We start from the raw sequence: 24,168 nt of genomic DNA on the forward strand, positions 1-24,168 counted from the left end.
TCTATATCTAGAAGAAAACTAAAGTGCCGTGGACCCAATGATGGACTCCTGTGTTTGAAGAGACAGATATCCCACAACACACTTTAAACAACCCGGGATACTTCATTATGATAACTATGTCTACAGTATTACATGCTGGGTATGTTCTGGGACATGTGACTGCATTTCAAATATCCCATTGACCGAACCACGTGAGCTGAACTGGTATAGGTATCGTGTACGATATATTGATTGCATTGTAAGGACGAATATAACAGTCTTAAATGTTGCGATAACTCATCCCTCGAACATATCAATGGCTTTAAGTTCATTCGAAATATCAAGTGCATACTTCAAAGGACGTGATGCACGCAAATGTATTATTTCTATGTAAAGGTCATCACGACTCGATGACGCTCAGTCATGAGGATGATACAGGAAGCATCCTCAGTAATCACATGCCTCATCAAGTTTGTTGCTCGAGGACGTTTTCCAGTGTGACCTACCTGGACGAGAGCACGCTGGTGTAGGTTGGGGAGAAGCACGTGTGAGATATTCCATCACTGCCACGGGGAGAACACCATCTGTAGACAAAAAAACACAGGCTACAATCGTACATGCCACACCCCGGAATCGTACATCAAACGTTACATCATGATATGTACATTTACCCGTTCATAATCAACCAGTTCGAGGACTGAAAAATCGACATCATTACGCAATCCAAAGCTAGACTCCTCTGTTCATGTGAGACCGGTAGTAGATAGATGGGAGCGTGTTGGCGCTTTTGATCAAATATGTTTGAAGTAACCGGTCACGGATATCATTCTGTTTGTGTGACGGCTGTGACAGGGTTAGTGCATCTTTATGCAAACACCTGGTGTCATATTTGTTTCATTACGTGTAGCTTACTAGTGATTGTTATATACTGTTAATCGGAATGCTAAACGCTGTGATTTTAGCAGAGAGTTGTGTGACCTATGTCTGAATTATAAACACTGCACTTATTTTTCATAAAGGAAACTACATGAACACTGTCTATGCATGACATTAATTTGGACATCAGTACCACTGCATACTACAAAAGTAGCTGGAAGTGTTGGACAGAATGTGCAGTTCCTGGACACGGTGTTCACAGAAGATCCGTAAGTCGGCGGGTCCCAATTCGCTACCGCGATCCCAAGACGTGGGTAAACCAGACGGCGATGTCACAAGAGCACAATGCATTGTATACATAGGAATTATTCAGTGTGTGTATTTATTTCACTCTGGCTGCACGTGACGGTCTGTAGAAACCTTGATCGCCTTATGACTGCAGCTCACGTCATGTACTTGTCTAATACTTACTAAAAAGGCAAACATTACAGAAAATGATAGATTTATGTACAATGACTGACTTTCTCACATTCCTTATAAAGTTTTTGAACCGAAACATCCAGTTTTAGGGAACATCCAACTGTTCTCCAACGCCGTACTTGTGTGGCTTCAGGCTTCAGTTACTCTGTTTTACTGCATTTGTGTTTGGAAAAAGTCAAACACCGGAGTGTTTATTGTGGAATTAAAGAGTAAGTATCGCACTGCTCGCTTAGTAAACCATCGGAAATGTGACATACAGAGCATGGCCTTATTTTCACCAAACATGCATATTTAGAAACAACATATTCATCAAAAATAAGTCACCGATTACAAATCTTTCAAGACATATGATTCACCAAACAAATCTTCACATACATTCTCCAACCGCATTTAGTTCACTTCAGTGATACGTACTTAGGCTTACAATTCCTTTGGGACTGGAAATAATACAGACGAATGTGTTTGCTACTCACTTGACAAAAAAAACCTGTGGGCACGTTGCAGTGAAATCCACGAGAGCCTCACAACGAAACTACACAGTCCTTTGGCACATGTTAGTTGTGTTCTGTTTGCCACTTTGTAAGAGGGAAGGACATGTGTCCTTAAGCACTTGTAGCTGGCGTTAACTGACTTATTGACAATGGATACGATACACCTTTTTGAAAACGTGACATCGTTCAACTACATCTGATTGTCGCTTGGTGAAAAACAGTGTTTGTAACACCTGTCTGTGTTGCGAAGACTCCTACTTACAGTACTCCCGGTGTGAAAGTTTCCCCATTATCATCACGCAGGTGAGCAGCAAGTGTCTCCTGCTACGCAATTTACATAATTATACAAAGTTTGTAGTGATCGATCACAAAAAAAATTGTATTTCTTCTTGTTTTCTTTTCACCTTTGGTTACTCGTGCAATATGATTCCTTGCTGTTAATGTTGACAGCACACAATATCATCGGTTCCTCTCAATCTGCAGGGCATCAACAATGGACGTGTGACAGAATTGTTGTTTCTCCTTTTGAAAGTTAATAAACGCTATGATACTATTTCTCTTCAATTGCTGGAATTTACACTATCATCAAGTATAGATCAAAGCAATTAAACACCCAATATAGCATACGTTGTAAAACTGCAAAAACAGTGGTCTGTAGTTTCGGTTCACTTTCACCTTCCTGCAAAGTTTGCTCAATTATAAGATTTCCTAATATTTAAACATAGTGTCAAATGAGATTTGATTCCGTTAACAAATTCTTACAAACATTATATCAATACTTTAGTTAAAATAATGGTATATGTGCCCCCCCCCCCCCCCCCCCCCCCCTTCAAGTGTCCTGCGTCATCCATGTCCTTGTGCACGGATGCAAAGGAGGTATTGTGCCATCTAAAGTTAGTAAAAGAAAAGATACAAAGGCAGTGCTTCTCTATCTAAGTAGACTGGCATGTAGTATTCCAAATGGAAGGACAATTATTTATGATCACTGCATACCGGCTAACAATTTGCATAAGATCAAAGTCGACGTAATCAGACAGTAATTAGTCACATTTGCAGTACGTCAATCATTAACAGCTGATAATTATGTCATTACTGCACTGTCAGCATCTCCATCATGCGTTTCGATAACTTACCGCTATGTTCCGACGTCCATCAATAATTACCTATACGGTTCGATGAACCCTCATCGCGTCCCGCAGTAACGAAATGCTGTAATCGATGCTACTTAAAGTGCAGTCATCACAGGAATATATCAGATGAATATGTATCAGTTGCTGACTTGAGGTGTGCATTGCTATTGCTGACCAACTGACCACCGCAGGAGTTCACGTCAGCTGTCTCAGTCAATACCACGACACATTTCCCCAGTAACTATCAACACTGTAAGTTTAGGAAGTGTTGAGGCCGCTGACAATCGGTTCACTATCTGTGTTTGCACAATGGACCATCAATACAGTCATTATTAACGCATCACGGGTGATCAGTTTCAAGTCACTTTGATCATTATCAACGCACAAGAAAGGCTGTCAGCCATTCATAAGTTGCATACATGTATAGCATCTAAACGTTCCTGCTTTGCTGCACAATTGTGCCATAACTTTTGTTTGTCTTGTGGATGCACACAATACATGTTCAACAAAAAAGTGTCATTGAACCTAGTTTATTGTTAAAATGCATTATCTTTGTAAATTAAAGAGATAAAGCTCTTTAGGTAATGCTGGAAAACATCCGTTGAAACTCCATTCTGCCTGAGTGTATATTTAGCATGCGTTCATGAATGACGCTCTATACCAGGTGACCGCTAAACTGTAAACGTACACTACCCTCCCCCACCCCCCAACCCCATACAACCACCCATCCCCCACCCACCCCGGGTGCCTCCGTCACAAACAGATGTGGGGACAAGTCAACTGTTCATCTGATAAATTACAGGACCATAATGTTCAAGGTAAAATACGGAATTGCGTCGGACAGTGGTTTTGTCACAATAATAACAGTCTCAGTGTAGTTGTCACCATACCACCATTACATATATTACTAAAGTACGTATATTACTTACAGTGCAGTGGTTCCACCAGGTGTGCAGTATCCGGTGCAAAAAATACGTATTCCAGAACACTTAGAGACAATGAATTAATGACAACTAGACCCCCTCAGCTCGTCACTCACTGGAGGCAGTTCCGTCATCACCAATACACAAATATCATCTAGGGGCATGCATCTCTGTAAAGCAGCTTCAGTAGAGCTTTGAATCAGTTTACAACAATACAACACAGTGGGACCTAATCATAACCTGACGAATCTCACCAAACTAATTGTACTTTGCGCTGCAGAGAGCGTGATAATCTATACTCACTGGGCAGCTTTTGCAGAGCTGGCCGTGCATTGTGCTCCTGGGCACAGCATAAAGCATACTTTATACGGCAATATCTAAATTGTCACTTGCTTCTAGGTTTACTGGATGTGTTGAACAGTCTCACTCTAGTGAGCTCTTAAGCAAGGGCGGTAACAACACTTTGTAGCTGTGGAATGGACTATTCTGTGCCGATTCCTGTGTGATATTAAAAATGCGAATAGCAGTAGACAGCCTGGTAATGTCAGTTAGGACCACTCCAACTCAACAGTGCTACATTTAGCGTGACTCACGACACTAGACTGCAGGCCTGCGATGTCACCTGTATACACCACACACAGCAGAATCACTCTCACGTCTGTAGCAATATTGATATGAGAGCTGTGACTACTTCTGTCAGTCACAGCGGCATGGGCTACAAAAACCAGTGTGTGATGTCTAGCTAAACGCTACAAATATGTCCATCAGGTGCTTGTGTAACCATGTAGATGCTACAGACAGCATTACCATGTCACCCAGCAACACGATGTGCTGCTGGTTGTGTATCACACATGCTAACGTAACTCGGTGTACATGAGTATCTGCTGTAAGGTAACAATTTAGATAGGAGTTACTGATATCATCCTACAGTGTCATCGACAATGAGAGGTAAGCTTAATATGTAATACTGTAAGTAGGTGTGTTTAATGTCCATACATACGGGATTGAGCTTCACGGAATCATACACATGATCACCATGAATGCACACACATACACAGGTCACAGGTCACAGGTCACCCCTACTGCCATAGAACACTGGGTTGGTCAACAGTAGCTTTCATAAAAAGAAATTCTCAGCACAGCAGGTTGTATAGATATTTTTTGTTACTTTGCGCCCCTAGATCTCCCTACCTTGCACACATCAGAACTGGTTTCAGCATCTGGAGCGCGCACTCCTCATCAAGAGACACCGCTATCATCTTCTGTTGCTGATGGAACAAAGCACCTGCAGAAGTGTATCCACGAGATTGTGTGTTTGTTGGCACCCCGGAGACACGGTGATGGGTCCAGCAGCACCGGGGTCCAGATCAGGCTAGCCAGTCTGTGGCGTGGGCAAACACAGGTAACCTCGGAAACCGCATTGCGAGTGTTTAAACATTCCTGTAAAGAACACCGACCACTGAACTGCACCTTCACACTGATGCCTCCACGTGGAGAGACAAACACTGAACAGGGTTTCTTCGTGGATGTCCGCCGCTAGCCAGCCTCCTGTGACTGATCGTGTCTGTTCGCCGCTAGCTGGCCGAGGATCGGCGCCGACTTCTTCAGCGAGTCTGTGAGCAGCGGACACGATACAACTGACAACCGCCGTTTACATACGTAGTGAGAGAGGGGAGTGATGGGCGGCCGTTTACTGAAGTGAGGCTAGCGGAAGAATGACCCTTCAGTCATCCTGTTAGCCTGGAAACAGAGCGACATGCTCCGATATCGCCGGTGTAATCCCTTATTAATAGTTAATCTAATCTTGGTCGGTATAATCACGCTGGAGCGATCGATCTGCCAGTTCTAGCGCCCATATTAACAGGATCACTCCGTCGGGTACACATTCGCCGTCATACATTCCACACAGGGTGGTCATGGGGTGGGGGACAAGGGAAGTGCAGGCTTATTCTAAGCTTCATTCTTTTTCAAAAGCCTGTCTCTCCTTGGTATAGAATAGTTTGGAGTGAGGATCAGTCAGTACATGGATGAAATGTGGTCCGTGCGAGCACATCAACAGAGCATGCGCTGTTTGAAGCAGAAATTGCATTGTCACGCACGAGCTTTGCATCTGTACAATTATGTACCCGTAATTTACTAGAATTTAAGGCTTTGTGACGTCGCAAGAAGTTGTTGAGGGTGTGCATGGTGATACAGAGTAAAGCCACTCTTGTATTCCAAGCCCGTAACGGGTTTCAGTCGCTCCGGTTTAAAGATACGTCACTCTGATGTCATGCCCCTGTGTTTCAGATCCTTAAAAAGTACAGTTTAGATAATATACAACTTTCTCAAACAATCATTATATTATGCAGCTCATCAAGCTTATTACAGGTCAGATGAAACAGGTGCTGTTCACTACTGTGTACTAGTAACACTGCTTCCTCTGCCTCCAGTACACTACCTGCGCACCCTCGGAATGAAAAACACCCATCGCCGTATAGAGGATGTGCAGTATGACACTTCTCGACACATGCCTCTACTAGTCTTTATGTCCAGTCAAAGTACACGTGCAGGTATCATAGTACCACAAACCACCGTAATAGTGACCCTCTACGTTTAAATCTGGGATGCATGTCTGCAGCGATCCTAACATTCGCCCTAGGTTTCCCCCGTTGTATAATACCATCCATCACATTTAGATCTGTGATGCATTTCTACAGCCACCCTCACACCTCACATCCCCCCCATGTTATCATCCGGTGTAGTGTACCGTACATGGCAGTTTTGTTGACCTAACACATTGAGATCTGCGATGCATTTCTGCAGCTACCCTAACCTCCACCATTGGTATCACCCGGTGTAGTGTACAATCCATGGCAGTTTTGCTGACCTATCATATTTAGCTCTGTGATGCATTTCTACAGCTACCCTCACATCCGCCCATGTTATCACCCGATGCATTTCTGTAGCTACCCTAACCTCCACCATTGGTATCACCCGGTGTAGTGTACAATCCATGGCAGTTTTGCTGACCTATCACATTTAGATCTGTGATGCATTTCTACAGCCACCCTCACATCCACCCTTGGTTTTGGTGATCTATCACATTTAGATCTGTGATGCATTTCTACAGCCACCCTCACATCCACCCTTGGTTTTGGTGACCTATCACATTTAGATCTGTGATGCATTTCTTACAACCATCCTCACATCCACCGCTGACTGTAGAGTACCATCCATGGCAGTCTTGCTGACCTATCACATTTAGATCTGTGATGTTTTCCTGTAGTACAATACAGCAGACCCTGCTGATAGTTTTCGGTACATTTCTCCGGCCACATTCGCGTCCACTTGAAGCGTTCCCCACAGTACAGAATAAACTGCCGTACTGCCAACCTGTCGCCCCAGTGGTAGAGTTCCCCACCTACTCTGTTCCGGGGAATCCCGGGGGAGACACGTGTACAGGGGCATGTGAACATGATTGCTGTCTGTGGCTGTGTTCGATAGATGGCGTGCATCCTACAGTCCTAGGAAATAACCGCCTTGTTACTTCATTCAAGCCTATTCATACAAGCCAACAACATCAATTATTTACACCATCATTCGTAAAGCTTACAGAAGCTGTATTTTTACTTATGACCACCAATTCACTAATGAAATTGACATTTACGATGATGTGTGTTGAAGCCCTGGTGTCACATGGTGGAGAGCTGAGAAATGAAATATACATACCATGTGTCGAGTTGAAGAAAAATTGAATCCTAGTTGATTGATGTGGATTTACTTTAGACTTCATTGCACAAAGGGACTTGACAAACATAACACGTGTGCCGATGGATAACAGCTGAACATCTACTGAATACATTTTGGCAAATATTGATTTTGCGAGGTGTCATAGACAGGATCACCCCTTCGTCTGCTGTCCCTTTATGGAAACATAACTCCCATGGACATATATGTCAGACGCTGTAAATTTCTGCTTAAATAACATGTGGAAATACTGTTCGTTTCTTCTCACTTCGAGCCTGTTTCACAGGGCCTGTAGATTCACTGGCTGCACATGATGACATTTGGGCGAATATTTCCTTTGTAACGCGACAAAGGACATTTTAGAAGCTATTACATTAGAACATGTTTGAGAAAAATACCAGTTAGATGTCTCCAGCCTGTATCACACACTGGAGTAATAGCTGATACCAAGATGTTTCGTTCAGGACACCTCTATGGTTAACTTACATACTACCCAGCTAAAGTTTAGACTCGCTTAAAACACCCACTATATGTTATGTACACAGACATGCTTATATCGAAGATGAATTTCTCCAGTAACTTTGGAGAACGAACTGCAAACCATAAGAAACTGCTGAAAATCATGTGCAAATATCATGCATGATTACAGCTGCATTTTGATGTAAAGGTTTGTTAAGGATTCACCAATTTTCACTCACTCTCACCATTTATTGAACAGTTCGATTATAAAAAGAACCTATAAACAGTATGGACTATTATTGTGCACAATCTAGAACAGTTGACTAAGGTAGGTGGCTGCCTTTACACAGTGAGTATAAACTTTCGATGGGTAGTTTATTAGAATCATAGGATCCGCTACTCACTTGGAAACTGTATTGGCCAAGTGATCCCCTTTACCAGTCGAACTTAGGCTCGCTCTCTGCGATTCCATGCTATCCTTAGTGTGCAACCACTACGCCTAAATTTATTCATAATGAATCTCCAGCGCCTTTGTTGTGGAGACAAATAAAGCCCAGTCGTTCGATATTGAACAACACCTGCAATTTACTCCTTCTACAAAACAACATATGGTGCTAAATCTTTTCATAACCTTCACACAGATGCATTGACGAGATTCACAGACTATCCTGGTTGTGAGAAGCAAACCGGAACGTTACACATTTACTTCATCACATTTCAAATAACAACGTGTAGGCAAAATCACTGTTGGCTAATGTATATTCAGCCTGTAATTTGATATGGCGTCAAAATAGCATTTGTATTGATGGCTAATGTTCAGGCTTCGATTCCAGAAAAACTCCCATTTCATCGTAAATCTAGATTACCTCTATATATAGCATGTTCTTTTATTACATTCGAGAAATATACACCAAGCTGTATTTGTTGATACATCTGTCTATTCGTCTAACCTACTTACCCTGGAAATGGCAATCACATAGTCTGAAATCAACGATTGAACAGACAAAGCAAGTTGCATGACACACACATCACAAGGTGTGGAACATAGGCTCCTTGCTTGCTCCCCTCTGTGATTTGTTTGCCATGCTGACGACTAAAATGAAATAGCAATTCAGATATTTGTTACGAACCCGTTTGAATCCATAACGAATGATCACAGCTATGTCCACTCAATACCACTTGTTTGCACAACAACCTATACAATGGAACAGCAATTAAGTCTTTGGTATCTGCCCAATTAAGTTACTTTATCTGTATGATTAAAAAGACATACATTATCGATTGAATGTGAAACTGACTCAGACTGTGAGACGAATGAAACGCAACACACAGCTGCTTCTGCGAGTTGTACCGTGGCATGTAGCTCCACAATGTAGCATGGGGATCACAACGCTTCAGAAAGGACAGTCAAGTATTCGTCCCCAAGACGCATGGACCAACTGTTTGGGGAGTTTGCTTAGAACTCCCTACGAGTCAAGAAATCCTCTACCCAATCAGCATACTGAACCTTTTAAACGTGCGCACGTAGCACGAGTTTTAATGACTGTGTTTCTCTCTACTGACGTACGAACTGGCACCTGGAGAAATAAGGGACATACTTTAGTTCTATTTGAGTTATGGGTATATGCATGGCCCATTAAACCTATGACAATATAATTATATATGTCAGGTGATGCTGACATAGTGTGATTCAGGGAACAGACCCATCTGCGATGAAGAGATCCGACGTCTTGTCACACATTCAGGACGTTTACGAAATGCTGCTTTCACTCTAAACGTTTCATGTTTAACTTGAATGTCCGCTAGTTTGGACGTACAACGTATCAAAGGCACATCACACACGAAGATGGACTCATTAGCACCTGGGCAGTGGGAACAGACTCAAGTTCCAGCTCAGTATGAGAGGTTTGCTAATAAGACGTCAGCATCATGCCACTTTCAACACGACGCCAAGAATGACGTAAACAGCATCATGTAATGGCTTTCTACGCCGCCCGTTCACCACACCATTAATAAGAGACAAACGTTCGTCACATGTGATAAAGGACAGGGAAGAGGACAGGGCAACGACATTGAAACCGAGTACAGAGATAACTGCGTCTCACTTGATCGTGACGTCAGTTCAATGACTAGTTAAATACAAAATGTTATAATCAAGACCTTCGGGAGAACCCCACACTATGCATGACTAAAAACCTATGCATCACTTGGTTTCAATGACATGCTTCGTTTCACAAATATAACGGTTTGTTATTTCAAACCAATGTCACATAGACGCACTGTGACGTCACGGTGTTAACTGCCAGTGCTAGTGTTCGCTCATAAATCTTTTATTAACAAAACTTTTGGGAACCAACAACAATCAATTACCGACATGACTGGGCTCTTCATGGTGACTGCATGGCTTCCGAAAGCAGAATATATTAACATATATACTTTTTTAAAAATCCACATCAACAATATTGTTTACCGTCATAACTGACGTAAAGTACTAAACAGATGCCAGCTGGATCAAATAGTGTGTTATTGAATGAATATTGATTACGTAATATGGTACGAGGATGGATTGATTGGATTGGTGGGGGTGGCTGCCTGGATCATGAAGCGTGGAATCGGAGAAGGTTCACTGGTGGTGTGCACGTGCTTTAGGGCACGTGTGTCTTCACTGTGATCCTGTCCTGTAGTCTCCCGCCGACGTTCCTTTATTCATTCTACCGTCAAAGAATATGTCACTGTCCGGTATATGCTTACTCTTTAGTTGTGACTGACTCCGGGTCTGTCTCATTTATATCTTGGCTTTTGTTCTGTATGGCTATTCGCCCTCACCAAATACGTTTACTAAAATATTCCACTTAATCAGGGCAAATGGCCGTAAAATGGTTAATTTTCCTTGGTGCCATTGCTGCTTTACCGGTTCGCGACAGTGTTTAGAGAAGAATGGATCTACCCTAGAGAATAGATTGTCTTTACGCCTGGTCGTGCAGCCGGCAGCCATCTATCGATGTCGACTTATATGCCTTCTAACACACTTCCGTTTAGCGATCAAATAGTGCACATTTAGGGGATAGTCTCAGAGCGGATCTACAAGCAGCTACCACGCGGAGGAATCTAGCTAAAATAGTCCCCCAGGATCAATTATCTTTCCGCCTGATTGGCTAGAAGGTGATAAGTCCTCGACTCACTACAACAATTGTCGCGAAAACGTTCAGCCAACCAGGCGTCTCGGTAGCTGAACAGCGCGTTTCCTTTTGAGCACAGCTCGCGCGATCTTCGATGTCATCTACAAAGTCCACGGAATAAACGAGGACACGTACACTCATGAAAACGACTACATTTTGTCATGGCACTGCAAACACAATGATGCTAACTAATTCATTTTAGCGTGTATTTCGTTGTTACTTTGTATGTTGTTCATGGGTCCTTCTGCCCCACAGGGAAATCAGAACTTAACCAACATTAAGTGACAATTTTGCAGAACTTGTCTTTTCGTCTCTTTCAAAGTTCGCTGCTCGATTTTCACTCGGATATTCGTTTTTGATCATTACTATTGTGGAGATAAATGTCACCCGTGGTATTTCAGTGGCACGCCCACAAATCGGACTACACCAGACACAGAACGCCCCTAGAGTTGCATCTTACAGAGGCGATGATAAAGACTAAACACTAGGTCTGATTACAGTCAGGGGTTGTGTGTCTGCCACACGTGTGTTGGTTTCAGTTGCCGTGATCCAGGACGGTGATGGGTGGTGTCAGTGAGGGAGGGGTTACACCTGTCCGTGCTCCTCGCTGCCATCAAGATATAGCCCGCTGCCAGCCCTCTGTACCATCAACTCTACAACTGTTGCAGAAACGCAAATGAAGAAGAATAGGAAGATGGACGTTCTATTTCAGAAACAGGTTGGAGCAAATTAAACACATTCAATGGCGACATTAACACTGGCATCGCAAGGTGTCTGGTTACGAGTAGGCTTTTACCATACAACGTATTAATTAATAGTTGGCTTGAAGTCAGATCCCCGAAGATTAAGGCATCTGTGGAGATGACCACAAAGAGAATAGATATGGGGCCCGTGGCATAAAGCATTCGACGTCAACACCATGATAGCTCTGATACCGAGTCAGACAATATCACGAAATGAAAGTCTTCGGTTGATGAATCCGTTTCAACTGTTTCCTTTCTGACAGAAGGCTTATCCTTTTCAGAAACTGTTGTCATTGTGTTAGTTTTCGCTTGCAAATTGTTGCCACGGACAACGGAGATATGAATAGAATATGATCGCAGCAACGCGAGGTATAATGTTTCCTGCCTCCTCTCTGTCGTGTGGCCGAGACCTATATTGTTATATTCCATGGTTGGTGTGCCAATACTGCGTTGCACATACAGCACAAAGATTAAGATTTTAATATGGCATCAAGGTATGGATTAAATGTTGCACCTAGGTCCAGGGATCACTACTTTACTGAGGTTTAGATTTCAATATTGCACCAATGTTTGGGCTTCAGTAAAGCACTGAGCACTGTTCTCAGCACAGTAGTAAGGTCGGCGTTTCAATGGGACACAGTAGAGCTTGTCACAGACAGACGGACACACAAGGCTGTGTCTTTCATCGTCTAATCCTCTTTAACATAAACAGTAGATGACTAGGGGGCTGATTAGAGGAACAAAGAACCCAATCGGTGGATGGGGAGTACTTGGAGAATAAATACCGGCTGCATATCGGCAGATTAAAGCAAGGAATGGTGGGTTGGGTTATTAAGCTACTATCAGACTCGTATTCTGTGGGAGCAATGACGTACCCATTACGACAATCAGGTACATTCTAGTAAATACTGCATACACGTATAAACTGCAAACTCAAACTATAAAGAAGGACACAATCATTAACTCCTTTACCACACGGACATTTGAAACTTTAGGCTGTCCGTTTTCTTACGTTTGAGTTTCAAACGATATATATAGGAACGGCAAAGTTTATGTTTCCCGGTAGAATCAACCGATATAACATTACTTTCAACCGTTTCATAGGGTCTGGTGCTGTTTTCGTTGACGATTCTGAAAAAAAGTTTCTTAAAGAAATACGACACAAATATCTACATTTCCAACATCTTTATTGAGTAACGAATGGCCATCGCCACTCTAAGACTAAATTACGACCTAACTCTTTATGATTATTCAACATATACGGTGGCATAGAGCACCAGTCAAAAGCTTGTTCGCTCATGCATGTCACCATTCCAAGCCAACTCTATGTGTAACGGTAGTTACATTAGTTGACATTATTAATTGTCTCACATTACAAAACCCAAGACCAGAAAACAACGAAGCACGATCCCCATATATGACAAATTAGAATGTCGGAAATGTGTGAGTGAAGAAAGTTCAAGAGCAAAAGAGAAATCTTTATTGTAACACGTATTTACTAAGGTAAAAATTGCAAAGAGAATTCAGATAAACCTTAAACAGAAGGCACCACATCCTCTCAGACATATCCCGACCAGTGAGTGGCACCATGCCCATTACCATTGTCTAACACTGTACAGACATCAAAGCCTAAGGATGTCGACGCAAGTGACGGCACCGTTGTCCAACATGACGTCTAAACGCGGGCAGCTTTCTGTTAGGTTCACTTCTTTGAAGAAGATGATTTACAGGCGAATAATCCAGGTCACAACAGGAGGTCACTGAATAATTCATAACGTGAAAGGTCAGTTCCGGTTGATGGACAGAGAATGTATGAAGCATTGGTTGAAAAGCATGGGCTGGCCACGTGGTCAGATATTTGTCATTTTTCACACCGATATGCATTGGTTTCTGGCATTGCACTTTAATGCACATTAATACCTCTGTGTTCTTTGTTGAAAACAAACATAGCTGTAGTTCTGGTATAAGAATAGCAATTCCCATCGCAGCTGGAACAAGAACGAAAGAAGGACACGACAACCATGATTCCGAGTAGAAACACTGGTCTCAAGGGAGGACGCTGTTAAAAACACTCCTAATGATTATCTTGAATACTGTTTAGAAACGGATATTAACGGGCGGTGTAAAAAGTAAGATCAAATATTCAAGATCGATAACAAATTGAATAGGAAATTAAAACGGACTCTGATTACAAAATCATTTTTGATAGTTTATCGTTGAATGTTTGATGAAGGCTTCGTTGACATACTTGTATGAAGGCATTAAGCTCGATCATGTTCCGTGAAAGACACCAAGCATACCCCGAATAACACCATTGCCTGCACGTTCCCTCTGACTATAGTTCACACACACGCGCACACACACACACACACACACACACCAAATGATGGTGTCAGTAGTTACACAACAGATGGTACGGTTTGAGTACGTGTGAGTAATGGCGATTTTATTATTCATTTGATGTGCCTGACGATAAATCAACCACTTTGAAAGCGAGGTGTGAACTCGATGATGAACGATCATACTGATTTCAATACATAATTCAAACAGTTCATCGTTCACCTGAAACTCATCATGTAAAAACACTCTTCTAACCTTTTAAAGGGTTATTTCATCTGTGGTGCATGGATAGGATCTCGATTAAATAACAAACGTGTCAATATCTGTTACACGCATTTTACTAAAATAACACAAGTGGTCAATGAAAGACAGGTTTTGCAACACACACGCACACACACATACACGCACACACACACACACACACAAACGCGCAGATACATATATATACATGACATCGAAGATCGCACGAGCTGCACACACAAGGAAATGCTCTATTCAACTACCGAGACGCCTGATTGGCTTAATGTTTTCGCGACAAATGTTGTAGCGCGTCGAGGTCTCAGATAACGTTAACTAAAGTATTTTCGAATCTCAAGGAGAAATGTAGAGTTGCAGATGCTGTGAACTGAACAAATTCAACTTAATTTGAATTTTCCACAAAGTAATGAAATATAATTATTATTAAATAGCTTATGTTGATACGGTACAATCTTAACATCAAGGCATATATGCTGGATGTATTTATGTGTAGAATACCATTATGCGATAAAACAGAAAGCAGAAACATATTGCGTATTTGGCTACAGCTGCTAACATTATATTGATACAAAGAGATGGCAGTGACGTGGTTAGTCACAGACGATGAAGGTTGAGGACAGGTCACGTGACATATAGACTCATATGCTGTAAAAGCTCAACATGGCGTATGTGTGGGGCGTCAAGAGTGGCCTAAGGTGTTTTGCAGAACTATACAAAAATCGACCATTATTTTCTTTCGAAGTTTTCTTATTCTAAATAATTTCTACGTAATACAAGAAACCCTGCCAAGTGAAGGGATTCTGACGTTGAGTGAGTGAGGGGTGGGGTTTAAGGCCATTTTGAAATTATAAAAGTTAGTCAATGTGTCACTAGCTCAAGGTGGGACGAAAGCCAAAAATGAGTAGGTCTCAAACGTTTACCACCTTGAGACTGGCTACGATCTGGAGTACACAAACCACCTATAATCAGAACCAAACACGATTCGACGCCATGTCTAATTCTACTGTATAACAAACTTCACACAATATCACTGTCTGCACTAATGTGTGCCAACATCAAATCTCTTCAGTTGAGACTGCTTGCGCTTCAAGCATACACGAAGATATAAATTGATTATACTTCCTCACAACCTGTGCAGTATGTCCTGGTAAAATGTATGTACTTAGTACAAGGTTGAGATGAAAACTACGTAGCTGATGGTGCCATATGGTGCTGATATTGTTGAATACCTCCCATGGACAACTACAGATTGATACAGTTTTGTATAGACCTGGACATCTGGCGTGACGTGAAAGGAGGTGACAGCACTTCCTACTCCAGAATCCAGCCTTTACCCTACGCTGTCAATCCATCGATTCTAACTATCATTAACACCTATAAAATCAGCAACTATGTGGGATCAGTAGTTTAATGACAAAATCAATGGAAATCACGGAGGCCACACCTTTGTGGTGGCATAGTCGACATAAAGGAGGAAGTGGCACACTGGTCGAGACACCTACATGTGTTTCTCCATCCCCATGGAAGGTGTCTCACGAAGTGCATGAAGTATATATGTAATTAAATTAATGATAATCCAGTTGGACATGATAAGATGCAGATAAGGGGAAATTACATCCCATATGCCGTTGATACCAGCACACTGATGTCAGTGTAGGAAACAATATAATGGTAGGAAATAGTTTAAGCTCTCAGATGATGTGTGCAGTGTACACTGACATTAAAACATCCACATATGTGGGTGAGGGAGCAAATGTCAGTCACTGATTTTAGCCTCTAATAACTGTCTGTATGTGTTGTCAGCGAAAGGGAATTAGATGACGAAACACGAGACTTTGGCAAATGAAGCAATTGAAGTAAGAAAGTGAAGATGAGTGCATTGTTGAAAGTGCCACAGTTATTCTAGCTGGTGGGTATATTTGCAGCACCTATGAGAGATGTTTGTCCGTCCAATTGTAAATAATTTAGACGAACACTGAAAAGTGTAAAGTCACATGATTGGCAGTAAAATGACATCCCTCAGGAGTTAATTACGTTAAAAAGGCTTGGCATGTGTAAGCTGGAACAGTGCAACACTGGGTGAGTATTTCATAACATATACAACTGGGCAGCTCTGGAGAGCCATCATGTACAAGGGCCTGACCATGAGGTTTCAGAGGCAGAGGCAGATCCATGTTGTGGTCACAGCTTCAGATACCAAGAACAATTTCTCAACATAAGTCTTCAATGAACCCGAAGAATGTATATTTACGTAAATTAATCCTAGTTTTAGCAACCAGCGCTCGAAATACGACAAACCAATGGCTGACATTATGATCAGCTATTAACGCCGTCGGTGTACAATGTCGCGCACTCAGGAAAGCCATTAGATTAGGGTTTCTGATCACCATTCAAACCCAGGATCCCTTTGACGGCTAGAAATCAGGAATATTACTAAGCTCAAGAGATTATTAAATGCACCATCTAATAATGTAAATGTTGAGCATTGATGTTGATGAGTATATTGCAGACGGCCAGTCTGTGGTGTCGGGTTGGTGTTGGTTTGGCTATCATTTGAGAGTTTCTTGGTGTAGGGAAGTTCTCTCGTTATCACTCTGCATCCTCATCTGTGTCATTCAGATAGATGAACATTCTGACCAATCACAGCTAATGACACAATAACGCCCCAATCAGAGTCCACTGCCCGAAAATGAAGACGAATTGTATTCGTACAAACAAGCATGACGGAAAATTGCTCCACGTATCCTCGTGACGTCATCATGGTGTGTGATTCTTGATTGACTTATCGTCTTTATCACAAAAGGGCAACCTCAATTTGCTAGACTACCAATCAATGAACGCCCGCTTGAGCAGCTATCTGTAGGCCAATTACAACTGGCATGAACTAACCTCCCGTCATTCAGTGGAGAAGCAACATTCGCTTTTGATCTGCCTTTATTCTGCACAGTTCCTCTTTCCCACACTTGGATTGATGGAGAAGGGGAGATTCCACACAGCGCGGGATATCTGCACACCTATACTTTATATTGGGGGATCAGGGTCAGACAGTAGGTCAGTTCAGCCAATCCCGTGAAGAAACTGCGGTATCAGGAACGTACGAATTCGAACGCTACAAAAGACACGTGAATGTAAATCCCACCAACCGTATATCAGTACGTACATCCAGTCATGTGTGTAGATTTGGTTTCTATATACGATACAGCAATACCGGTTCGATGAGTATTCAATCGGGAAATATCAGGAATATATTCATGTGTCTCCAGCTTGACACTAGCTGTGACATTAATAGTTATTTCACGTAAATAACTGATTCACACACCGAACACTATGAAATAATAACCGTTGATGTGAAACTATTAGCCGAGATGAAGTAATGCGATCTCAGGACATAATGGCATGTGTTCATAGGCAAAAGTAAATGTGATGTGAATGTTCGTGCTTTCAGACATCTGGAACATCAACAAGGACTCTAGGAGGATAGATATTGTTTCTCCATATCACCATCGATAGTAGTGATTACTTTCCATGTCGTAGCTAAAATCATATCAGGTGTTGAAACTCCAAAATAGATACAGAATAGGTGATCATGTCAATAGTTGTACATCAACGTGTCGTTTCCTGAACAATTTTGACTCAGAATACCTGATCATAGCTGCGGAACATCAACATAATGTCATACCTCACAACAGTAAGTACTGTCTGCAGCCTTAAGATTCCACAAGGATGGGTTGGAGTACACCTTGGATGAGGCTCATCAACTGCACCGGTGCAGATAGGGGTACGGTAACGTTATGAATTCTGCCAGAAAACACTGATAAAACTGTCGGTGGTGCTGGTTAGGGACCCTGCCTTGTGCAGTTAATGTCAAGGGTGGATGTCTGAAACTCCGTTGTAGAGTTAAACCTAATATGTGTTGTTTACGTGTGTATCTATCCATGTATGTTGTATAGGTCATTTGCTCGTTACAGTGAATATGAACTTTGTTTGAAAGCATGACCCGCCGTTAGGTTCTGATTAGCTAGCTGCCAGATTTAAAGGTTCGCTATCACGTTTATCATTTGGCTTAATGATTTTATACACACCAATCGTACAAGTAGGAATGTACCCGGCAACCTCTATGTCGCTCTCTGTGATCCATTCATAGAGTTTCCGCTGACATGTTGCCTTCTGTGTCCAGAGTAATCCGAGACTGTCTTTTCTGTGGTGTTGATGTTTAAATTTTGTGTTGACAAAACAGTCATAGGACTCCAGAACAGCATTCATGTCCCCGAGCCCCTACGCAACCATTCCACGTCATCACCTTGCCTGCCATGGAAGACTAGTGCGCCTGTCGATATACCATACCTCAGTTGCAGTAGTTGACGACAACATCGTTGACATCGTATTCCGTTGTACAGCTGCATTATGTCACTATCAGTTAAACGCAGCTGTAACTGGCCCAGCAGCACACCGACTGTGGCTGTGACTCTACCCAACACATGCAAACCAGGCTGCTTTTAGTCAGCTCATAATTAGAATGGATGAGAGAGCTGAAAATGGGAAGAACACTGCCAAGATGTATATCTATATGTGTCATCCTCTCACATGGACCAGCACATTGCTCCACGAGGTGATGTTAACACAGGTGTTGCATGAGTCCACTTGCATGTCAGAGATAACATGGACTTGTCCGGGATGTTTTAGAACTGTACGAGATACTTCACTTCTTGAGATATGCTATACGGTTGAAATGATACTAAGAAATTTTCAGAGACACTGCACAATTTTCAGAGACACTACTGTGTAGACTATAGTCAGCGAGACCATGACACTGATAATGACAAAAACTGTACCATTGTCAGAGATTTAATGCGACAATACACCACTGTCAGCGACGTTACACTACTTCTGTAAATATCATACTATTGACAGGAAGCTTTTCTATTCTTTGAGACATTCATAAATTTGTTTTCAGAAATGGCTGACAAAACAAAACTGCTTATGAAACTACCTACACGAAAGATATACAATAAAGATAATACACACTGCCATGTGACATGTACATTCACACAGTTCATTAGTTTTCAGTGGCGATTGTGTTAAAGTGTTCTATTGTGAAGCACATGCACCGGGCTTGATTCCCCTATATGACACATCTGTGAAACGCTTTCAATATTCCGAGATGTTGCTAACGTTTATGTTTACGGTTGAACTTGTAGATTCATTACATAAACATGTCGAGGAACGTCTGTGCACAGAACTGAATCACGGAGTATATCAGTGAGGATTTATCGTATCATATTACCGTAAGCTGCTTGTATCACATCCACGCAGGGTAGATATCTGGATGTATCACTGATTTCCAGGCGCTCTGCTAAATGGGAAACATACACCTTGCGATGCACTCGCGCCGTAAAATCAGCTCTTCATTTAGCACGCGGAAGATGACAAGAAGGCACTTTAGTGAAAACACGGCTAAATGTGCATAACATGCACGATAAAAAACATGCTTTTAAGCATAATTTTATGCATGTAGGAGGAAATTGAAACTACTAAACTGAGAAAATCATTTGTATTTTGCATACGATATGTTAACATCATGTGGATTTCCTTCCCATCTAAACATGTACACACGGCTAACACGTTAAAATGTTTTGGCTTTCACACAGATACGTTTACTGTTCATTTCGGTGGTTCTATTCTTTTTCATTTTATTTTATTTTTAAATATATATATCCATAGCGTCCCGACTACAAGCATAGTGAGCGGTGGGCCAAGGAATCATATTTCCGATAACCTGGTGTGTTGTGGGTCGAACCACTGAGGCGTGGTTCACTGATGTGTCAGGGGAAGACATGTTGGCTACTGTCTGTCAGTAGGAAGATGGATTCGACATTGATTGATGTCATGGATATATCACTCAAACATGTGGGTAAATATAGAATACTTGTGAGATGTTCTGTGTCAAATATTATCAACACAAACAGGCTTTCATATCGGACTCCTTTGATAAAATTAGCTGTTCTTGACATGCGCAGCAGGGGGGTTTAGAGTACCAGACTGCGGATGATTTGTGTACGGAGAGAAAGGGAGAACGCGTAATGGACAAAAAAAATGACCTGACATAAAGAGGAATAGGAATAGGTTGGAGGGACTGAACTTAATTGGGGATCTTCAGGGTGAAGCGATACGGAAGCAATAGGGATCTGCAGGGTCAAAGGAGGAGTGCGGATCTTCAGAGTGAAGGGGTGTGGAAGGAATGGGATCTTCAAGGTCAATGGATACGAAACGAATGGAATCTGCAGGATAGAGGGATACGGGATGTATGGGGATCTGAAGGATGAAGCAATACGGGAGAAATGGGGATCTGCAGAGTGAAACAAGACGCGAGAAATGGGAATCTTCAGGGTGGAGGGGGAGTGGATTTACTGGGTGAAGGGATACGGGAGGAGTAGGGATCTGCAGGGTGAAGGGATACGGGAGGAGTAGGGATCTGCAGGGTGAAGCAACACGGTAGGAATGGGTATCAGCATGGTATTGTAACAGCAAAAAGCGGGAATTTCTAGGCTAGGGCGACAGAGGACAAGTTAGATCGATATGCTGCATGCAGCGATATTGGAGGACCCGACCAGGAGAGAGATGGGGAAAAAACTTGGACCTGCAGATACTGTAGGAATACACAAGGTAGCCAGGCGGGTGGGTGATTTGTTTCTTCGGAGAAGGATGAGAAGAGTTGTGTGCTGAGATGAGAATATGTGTGCGGAGTTAAGGAGTGTACAATACCATAGTGTATCTGAAGTTCACAATAACAGCAGTATCGTAAGTTTTATCTGTAAAAGCGATTATCTGCGATAGCTGGAATAGGTATATAGTACGATGGCAGTCACAAATCAGGGGGTGGCTGTCTAGTAAATTTTATCTATTGTATTACGTTGTGAATACTATGCTGTTTTGTAACTGCGCACAATGTGGAAAAGAATGACATAGCGTTGTATATTTCTGAGTGTGTATCGTGATTAATGTAGTATGTATAACGAATCTACGTATATTGTTTATGTTCTTTGAAAGCTGATTGATAACTATAATTGTTACATATTACTATTGAATTATCATGTAACATGATCCTGTCACTGCCCTGTATTAAACTCCTTGTTTGTTTTACTCGGGTGTTGTGTGTGGGCTGGTATAGTCATACCTCTCGCCAAGCGAGTCAATTCCTCGAACTCGCAGTTAATAGAATGTGCAGGGTATACAGGCTGACGGAGAGGCGTGTCTGGAGTTTGGAGGTAGATGGACTAGAAGGGTTGGGGAGTTCAGTGCCAAAGAAATCAGATAGGATTTCCAATGATTAGAGACGGATGAATGAAGAAAGTCTTTGGAACGTATAACGGCAAATTCACATGACGCTAAATAACTGGCGAATTAATTAAAAGGGTTGATTTTAGGGGCATGTGAAGAAGAAGACATTCCCTCTAGGTTTTAGGAAAGGGCGTCACAAGGATATAAACATGATATGGACTTAAACAGTTCGGGGATAGAGCATTAACGACGGCAGCTAGAAGCCAGAATACCGGGCTGACCAGAAGGGTGATAAGCCATTGCCAGTCTGACAGCAGGAGAAAACCGCAGACTGGAAGATGGAACAATGATGGGGGTCATGTCAATTATATACTCTGCTCCAAATCTCTGAGTCTGGGTCTGAGTGTGAACTGTACGGCGTCCAGGGATGGACAGGGTGGGTTTAGGACGGATGCAGGGGGTGTATCACAGTTTACTAATTATTCTGGCACAATATACATCGGCAAGAGGCTAGATATTTTGTATCATTTGAGGCGTATACGAATTTCCAGTGTGTGCCTATGCTGTATACAGTAATGGATTCAGTGAGGGAACGAGAGGTTCTGAACAGAGCTACACTGGGAGAGGAGGGCCAACTGTTTTAGCAGTAGTAATGAAATCTGTAGACGTGTGAATAATCAGCAGAATATGAGCAGTGTTCACATAAACACAATCAGTGATTATGATTGTATCGCAGTATTCAAGTGACAGGAATGTGTGACATCAGGCACGCATCTTAGTGCTATGTTAGTAGATTAGGGTGAGCAAGGCGGTACCACACCACAGCAACCAGACCTGGCCACAGACCTTCTCATACCCTCAACGATTTCAGGATACCCTCAGTACTAAGATACTTTCCCGTCACGTGACGTTGGCACTAATGGAACTCAGGAAGGCACGACAGTCTATATTGCAGTGAAAGGTGAAGCTGCAGATGCTGCTGCGGAATCAGGATGTTATATGGACAGACCATTTTACATAACGATAGTGTAATGTGTCTCTTACCACTTCCGATCTCTACACGAACAAGGCTTAAGGTGGTGCCGCAGTTTCCATTGCATTCTTCTGAACTGAAACAGAGGACGCCATGTATAAAATACATTTCCCCAACAAGGAGAGTAAAGGTACGTACCACTGAATGAACGGAAAGAATATACAGATACAGCAGACTCGAGACAAACAAGGTACAGTGGTATATAAGAAGCACAGTTTAAGCTTACGCAGGACGAAACACGAGACCTATGACCTATGACCGGATTCATGTGGCAGCCGTATGGTAATTTTCAAATATCTTACTTGAGTTTTACGTGCAAGTGAGAAAAACAATGACAATTTTGACAATTACTGAGCAAGAAAGGTCATGCTGTCTCTGATCAGCAGTATTTGCTTACCGTTAAACAACGCAAGGGATGTCATCGTTAATGCATTTATTACATCAGGTGTTTTGTTTGCTTTTTTCGATAAATACTCATGTTTGAAATCGCACGGGCTGTAAACGAATGAGAACATTTCACGATCCGTATCATGTTTAAACTTTATACTATATTGTACAAGAAGATAGGAGGATGTGACTAGGGAAGATAACTCTTAACTCCTAAAACATTGGGTTGACAGGTTATTGTTCTGACAGGAATTACTGATATCTTGGTTGTGTGTCATTATTTCATCAGAATGTAGATAATCCAATATGCATGACCGTTTTAAACAGAACAGGGAGGAGGTTAAGTCATTGCTGTGTTTTCTTTACATCACGATAACTTTGTTCACCTCCAGGTAGCTGACCAATGTCATCTTATCTCCGATGCTAACGCAGTCGGTGTTACAGACGTCACAATTAAACCTTCACTCCGAGACATCTATATTGAGCAATGTGACATGGAACAGTGATGAATGGGCTCCGCTAAAAGCCCTTGATGTAACAGATCGGTGTAAGATCACCGGGCAGATGTTATTTAAATCATACACACCATGCGACACATATATACCGATAGTAGGCTGGAGACTTCTCAGGTGGTCTCAACATGTGCGATCACAGAGTCCGCTGATATGAAATGGAAGAGTAAATGATACAGTCTGTGCTTATAATGTTTTACTCCAAGGGTATAGAACGAGTTGGCCAGCGCTCGTGAACGGAACACTGTATTTCATTAGTTGGAGAATCACAGGGTTGGTCAGTTTGGGTCATTACATGTTGTGTGACGTGTCTATGACAAACTGTAGTTCGTTACAAACGCCTATCAGAAACTTGGGGATCCTGGTTCTAA

At 42.2% G+C, this 24,168-nt stretch overlaps 1 protein-coding gene across 3 annotated transcripts in view; it reads right to left on the reverse strand.

Annotated features, from left to right (window-relative positions):
• LOC137298022 (muscarinic acetylcholine receptor gar-2-like) overlaps window positions 1-24,168 on the reverse strand; it is a 111,872-nt gene that overhangs the window by 31,644 nt on the left and 56,060 nt on the right. Inside the window, exons 1-3 of one of the 3 annotated variants that reach the window (XM_067830055.1) lie at window positions 23,872-23,980; window positions 22,910-22,974; window positions 486-563 (exon numbers count right to left, since the gene is read on the reverse strand). The gene's annotated coding sequence lies outside the window, so the exon portion shown is untranslated. Of the gene's footprint in view, window positions 1-485; window positions 564-5,070; window positions 5,388-22,909; window positions 22,975-23,871; window positions 23,981-24,168 lie in introns of those variants that run through there. The other 2 variants (XM_067830054.1, XM_067830056.1) reach the window with 2 other exon arrangements.

Source organism: Haliotis asinina, chromosome 10, assembly GCF_037392515.1.
Source record: "Haliotis asinina isolate JCU_RB_2024 chromosome 10, JCU_Hal_asi_v2, whole genome shotgun sequence".
NCBI lineage: Eukaryota > Metazoa > Mollusca > Gastropoda > Lepetellida > Haliotidae > Haliotis > Haliotis asinina.